The 6,870-nt window shown below is 39.0% G+C and overlaps 1 pseudogene; it reads left to right on the top strand.

The window, feature by feature from the left end:
- The first annotated feature begins 6,261 nt into the window (after positions 1-6,261).
- LOC102851236 overlaps positions 6,262-6,870 on the top strand; it is a 14,515-nt pseudogene continuing 13,906 nt past the window's right edge.

Genomic DNA, 6,870 nt, shown 5'->3' on the forward strand with positions numbered 1-6,870 from the left:
AGAAAACCCTAAAGACTCAGCAAGAAAACTATTGGACATAGTTGACCAATTCAGCAAAGTAGCAGGATACAAGATCAACATACAAAAATCAGTTAGAAATATCCTTTTAAAAGAAACAAATGGCGACTTACACATAGCCCTCACTTGGTGGACTGCACAGGAATCTGACTGCCTAGATCTGTGGAATAGAACATAAAGTACTCATGTGCAAGTTTACATTGAGGCCGAAGAAAATTAAAACAAGTCCAGAAAAAAAAAGTTATTTGATGTATATAATCTCTTGCAACAAATGAGTAAATATAACAGAGAGCTCCTTAGGCAATTCTCTATAACACTTTTTTGTAGATTTCTTAATACTATAATAGCATACCAGTTACTCCACAGAAGAAAGTAGGACAATCAACTCCCATGTGATTTATTGCCTCTGAAAACCCACTAGAGAGTCAGATAGGAGTTGATTCCAATTTAATACTAACACATAACAACAAACAACATACTTGATAAAAAGTCAATAAGAGGAAAACCTTCAATAATATGTATTAATGCAGTGACTTCCTCAATGGTCTTGAGTGTGACAGAGAGCTAGAGGAAGATGCAGGACAGCAAAGTTCCTATCTGCTGCGCATGGGATCACATGAGTTGTGGTAGATTGTACCCCAGGCTACTCAGAAAGGGGAGTAGCATTGGGGGCTGGGCTCAGCGGGTTTATATGGGGTCCTTGGTGCATAAAGTTTCTGGTCTTGGAAAACTGGTTCTAGAGAATGTCCTGACATAGGATTTCTGAGTTCTGGTTTCACAAAAATGGCCTGACATAGGGTTTTGTGAGTTTTTTGTGAGGATTTTCTGAGTTCTGGTTTTGGAAAACATCCTGATATAGGATTTTTTAATTGAGTTTCAACCTCCATTTTTATTTTCAGCCGAACAGACTTGATGGTACCTAACAAAACTATGTTGTTGTGTTACTGAATGCAAAGGGTTATTTCCATAGTCATTTGTCAATAAGACAGATGAATAGCAATATCCAAAGCACTTTATTTTAGATAAAGGAGAAAGAAGTGAGATTCTCCTCAAAAACTGCATCTCATCTGGGAGTGATCATTAGTTTTTATACTTGGATTAGTCACTAATCTACCTAACAGCACACTTTTATTAGCAAAGTTAATAAAATTAAATTTCTAAATTTAAACGGAAACTTAAGAAATAGCTAACATATGACGGAGGAACAACAGTTTTGAAAAGGGAAATGCTAATCCAGGAAATACGTGTTTCCACAGTCAGCACCTTGCCTGGTTTTGACAACTAATATTAAGCTTCAATTTTCACATGACAGAGAAAAGCAGTTTCAAAGAGGTGAATGATAATCTAGGAAAGACACATTTCCTCTCCTGGTAAACAGGCAATTTAAAATACTCTACATGACTAAGAAAAGAAGAAAAAGTAATTTTAAGGCAAAGTAACTAGTTTTGCAGGCTGGAGAAAACTGATGTTAGTTTTGTTATAGTAACAGTTTTGGCACCAGCAGCCAGGAAATTAAAAGGCGCATTGCCATGGGAAAGTCTGCTGTTAGGGACCTCTCCAAAGTCCTGAAGAGCAGTGGTGTCTCTCTGGAGACTAAGGTGCGTCTGATACAGGCCATGGTCTTCGCAATCACCTGTTATGCATCAGAGAGTTGGACAATGACCAAGGAGGATAGAAGGAGAACTGATGCCTTTGAGCTGTGGTGCTGGAGAAGAGTACTGAGAATACCATGGACTGCTAGGAAAACAAACAGATTTGTCCTGGAAAGGGTTAAACCGGGTGGCTCCTTGGAGGCAAGGATTCTGAGGCTCCGTCTAACTTACTTCGGACATGTAGTGAGGAGAGACCGGTCCTTGGAGAGGGACATCATGCTTGGGAGGGTGGAGGGACGGCGCAGGAGAGGAAGGCCCTCTATGAGGTGGATTGATTCAGTGACTGGGATAATTGGGATGGGAGTGTCAGAGACAGTGCGATTGGCACAGGACAGAGCGGAGTTTAGGGCTGTTGTACATAGGGTCGCTATGAGTCGCAGGCGACTCGACGGCACATAACAACAACAACAACAACAACTGACATGTTCAGGTAATTTTGAATGTATAAATAGCACCTCATCAATCATGTATCACAAAGTGGGAACCAACCCATAACTGGTTTTCAGAGGCAGTTAATCCCAAGGGAGAAGATTGCCCATCTTTCTCCCGTGGAGAAAGTGAATGCAAACCACCTGGTTTTGGGATTGTAGTGCAGCTTCTTGTTACTAGGCCACCAGAGTGCAATTGTAGATCCAAATAAAATTAATCAATATCAGCAAAATAGGACAATGGGAAAATATGTTTCAAAGGACCTCCTTACAATGTTAAAGAGCAAGAATGTCATTTTTAGATCTAAGGTGAATCTGACCCAAATTATCACATTTTCACAAATTGCCTCACACGTGAGAGAAATCTGCACTATGAGTAAGGGAGATCGAAGAAAATGGTGGCTTGAAATTACAGCATTGTTGAAAAACATTTAATATACCATAGATTTTCAGAACAAGTAATTAATACTGGGGGGGATGTCAGCCATAATACTCTTTAAATATGCACACTTCTCTCATGTACTTTAGACATTATCATTAAGAACCAGTTTTGGAACGGAACCCTAGGCTTGGTATGGTAGAAGGTCAGAGAAGAAGTGGAAGACTCCAATGAGACAGAGTGACACAGTGAGTATAATAATGGAGTGAAACTCAGACACAATTGTTAAGATGGTGCAGAAACAGATGATGTTTTGTTCTATTCTGCATAGCATGTCGCCTAACAAAATGCCAAAGAAGGTCCAATACATTATTTTTATTAGCTTGACTATGTGAGCTTTCTTTGTGTTAAAATAAAAATTCAATAACCTTTGTACAACTTTCAAATCTTAGGAGTTTTGCAAAACTCTGATGATTTTACTTGTTCATCCTGCATTTGACAGTTTTGTTTTTTTACTAATATCTGTTTTTAGTGCTTTGGTTTTAAAAAGTACAATGACAGAAGCAGCAGCAGCATGAGGTCCACACTTTATCCACCTGTGCTTTCAGAACTGTGTGCCTATTCTAAGAACAATATACTTCAAAGAGAACAAAATTAACTTGTTATTAGACTGTAGCTGCAAAAAAGAAGATAACTAATTATCTTGGAAAAGAAAATTAAGTTAATAAATTAAAAAGAAAAATTTTAATAGGTAAAAAAGGTGAAATTTTTGATTCATTTTAGGGAAAATCTCCACAGAATTAAATTCTAAATATTATCTATAAAAGAAATGCAATGTAATATAGGTAAAATGAATTTTAAAAAGTGATGAATTTTAGTAAAGTATTGGCTTTGGAAGTTTTACTGGGAGAGTTGAAAAGGCAATATCTTAATAAATGTGGTAAAGATAGATAGATGGTCTTAATAGTGAAAGCTTTTCAGACGTGTCTATCAATTATCAAGAGAATGTTGAATTATTGAATATAACAATTAATAGCAGACAGCTTTCTTTAATATGAAGGTTTTCCTAATCCAGGAAACCAAGAATTAACCATAAAAATACTAACTCAAACTGTAAAAGCTCGCCTGAAGCTACTTTATAGCAATGTAAATTTGTCTTGTCACACTAGAAAAGCAAAATTGCAAAGTCATTGTCTCTTAATTTAAATATCAAAAAGACAGTGTTACAGGGAGCTTGATAACCAAATTGCTCACAACCCAGCCAGAAGTAAAGGGAGAAAGGACAGTACAATCAATCTGTTATGAGTGCCTTAAGAGTCTTCATTCTCAACTGATCAAAATCTTGCCTTAACTTGTAAAAATTTTACTCGATTCAAGCCCATGAGGAGTACAAAAGGTCATTACAAAGACAGAGGAAGAAGATGGATTTCAGAAGAGACATTGAATATTGCACTGCTGCTGTTGTTGTTGTTGTTGTTGTTGTTGTTGTTATGTGCTGTCGAGTCACCTGTGACTCATAGCGACCCTATGTAAAACAGCCCTGAATCCTGCTCTATCCTGTGCCAATCTTATTGTCTCCAATACACAATATCTCCAGACTGATATCATTGTTCCTCAGTACTTTGGATAGGTCTCTGACAGCCGACTTTCCCAATGCAATTCATCTTTTAATTTCTTGGCTGCTGGTACCAAGAATCTTGACTGTAGAGCCAAGCAAACCGAAGCTGTCAACAATCTCAATCTCTTCATCATCCATGATGCTGCCAATCATCCCAGTGGTGAGAATCTTTGTTTTCTTGGGGTTGAGTTTCAATCCATATTGAAGGCTGCAGTATTTGACCTTCTGTAGTAAAAGTTTCAGGTCCTCCTCAGTTTCAACAAGCAGGGTTGTGTCATCTGCATAAGTAAGATTGTTGATGAGTCTACCTCCATTCTTAATATCACACTTCTCTTCATAGAGCTCAGCCTCCTGGATAATCTGTTCTGCAAATAGATTGAAAAGATACGGAAACAGAGTGCAGAAAAGCCAAAGCAGAGGGAAGAAATCAAGAAGTTAAAATGCTAAACAAAAGATTTCAAAGGGCAGTTAGGGAAGACAAAGCAAAGTATTACAATGAAATGTGCATAGAACAGGAGTCAGTAAATCAAAAAGTCTGAACTTATTCTGCATTTCTTAAGCTGAAGGAACTAAAGAAGAATTTCAAGCCTTTAGTTACAATACTATTGGCATACAAATACCATTGGCAGAATGTTGAATGATCCAGGAAGCATCAAAAAATGATGGAGGGGGTACAAAGAGTCACTGTACCAAAAAGAATTGTCTGACAAGCAAGAATTTCATAAAACAGCATATGAATAAGAGGCAATAGTGATGAAGGAAAAAGTTCAAGCTGTCTGAAGAGATTGGCAAAAAACAAGTCCCCAGGAATTGATGGAATGCCAATCGCCATATTCCAACAAACAGATGCAGTTGTGAACATACTCACCAGGTTGTGTCAGAAAATTTGGAGGATGATCAGCTGGCCAACTGACTGGAAATGGTCCATATTTATTCCCATTCAAAAAAAAAAAAAAGGTGATCCTACAGAGTATGGAAATTATTGAACAGTATCACTAATATCACATGCAAGCAAGATCCTATTGAAGATTATCCATATATGATTGGAACAGTACACCAACAAAGAATCCAATACGCCTCATAGCAATCCTAGGAACAAAAGATTTGAACCCTGTTCTATCCTGTACCATCCTAATACATCCTGACACAAAAGAACCCATTATGGCAGTCATTGCATCAATCCATCCAGTTTTTCTCTCCTTCGCCAAACCTCCGTCCTTTCTAACATCATGTCTTTTTCCAAGGAATATGGTGCCAAGCAATATGCCCAAAGTATGTGAGAGTCTTGGAGAGGGAGCAGCCAGAGTGATCTCTCCTGATAACATATCCAAATTATGTTAGATTAAATTTCACCATCTTTACCTCTAAGGCTCACTTTAGTGCACTTCTTCTAAGACATACTTATTTGTTCTTCTGGCAGCAGAAGGGATATTCAGTATTCTTTACCATTTCAATTCATTGAGACCTCTATCTACTATAGAACGAGACATTTCTTGTCTGGTACCATCCTCATAACCACTGTTATGTTGTAACCATTGAGTCACTGCAACTATCTTGTTGAGGGTCTCCCTCCTTCCCATTGACCCTCTACCAAGCATTATATCCTGTTCCAAGGACTGACCCTTCCTGAAAGCATTCCTGAGTTGGTCCCCATAAATGCTAAAAAGTGTCTTCCTAGCCAGTTGTTAGCTGTTTTCAAGTGCCTCACTCTTAATCATATAGTTCAACATCTCAGATTATTTGCTCAGTACACCACTTTAAAAAGTGAGGAGAAAGATACAAAGCTAATTCACACCTTTACTAATTTTAATTCATGTATTATATCTTTGTTCTGTTCAGACAACTGCTTCCTGGTCTATGTGTAGGTTTTACATGAACACAATTCAGTGTTCTTACAAATAGTGGGTAATATTGTGAAAGAATGGGAATCCTAGAAAACTTAGTTGTGCTCACTTGAAGCCTGTATACAGGCCCTTCTCTTAGTCTGACCAATTTAAACATAAACCAAGTGACTCTGATTTTAGACTTCATACTTTAATTATGGATATTATAGTTATAAATCATTTCTCAGAAATATTTATGCAAGGGAGTTCTGGTGGCATAGTCTGTAGGAAGTTGCACTGCTACCCCAAGCCCCACAAGATCGATGCAGGTTTCTGTAGGTACATGTTTAGTTGTTGTCACCGAAGGAAAAAAAAAAATACTTGCCACTTAAGAGACGTCCTCCGGGTGCAGGAACAGGAGCTGAAGTACGAATTTGAGAGGGATATATCTGAGAAACTAAACGAGCAAGAGTTAGAGTTTCGTCGGCTTAGTCAAGAGCAAGTTGACAGCTTCACTCTGGATATAAACACGGGCTACGCCAGGCTGAGAGGGATCAAGCAGACTGTAGAGTCATGCTGTTGCTGAGGAGGAGGCAAGGAAAGCCCACCAGCTCTGGCTGTCAGTGGAGGCACTCAAATACAGCATGAAGACGGCATCTGCTGAGCTGCCCACTGTGCCCCTGACCAGTGCGGTCGAGGCCATCAGGGTCAACTGTTCCGATAATGAGTTTGCTCAGGCCTTAACAGCAGCTATCCCTCCTGAGTCCCTAACCCGCAGGGTATACAGCGAACAGACCCTTCGAGCCCGCTTCTATGCTGTCCAGAAGTTGGCCCGCATGGTGGTAATGATCGACGAGACCAGAAATAGCTTGTACCAGTATTTGCTCTCCTACCTGCAGTCCCTGCTTCTGTTCCCACCTAAGCAGCTGAAGCCACCGCCAGAGCTGAGCCC

Source organism: Elephantulus edwardii, unplaced genomic scaffold (genome assembly GCF_000299155.1).
Source record: "Elephantulus edwardii isolate Elephantulus edwardi_28Jun2011 unplaced genomic scaffold, EleEdw1.0 scaffold00042, whole genome shotgun sequence".
In the NCBI taxonomy this organism is placed as follows: Eukaryota; Metazoa; Chordata; class Mammalia; order Macroscelidea; family Macroscelididae; genus Elephantulus; species Elephantulus edwardii.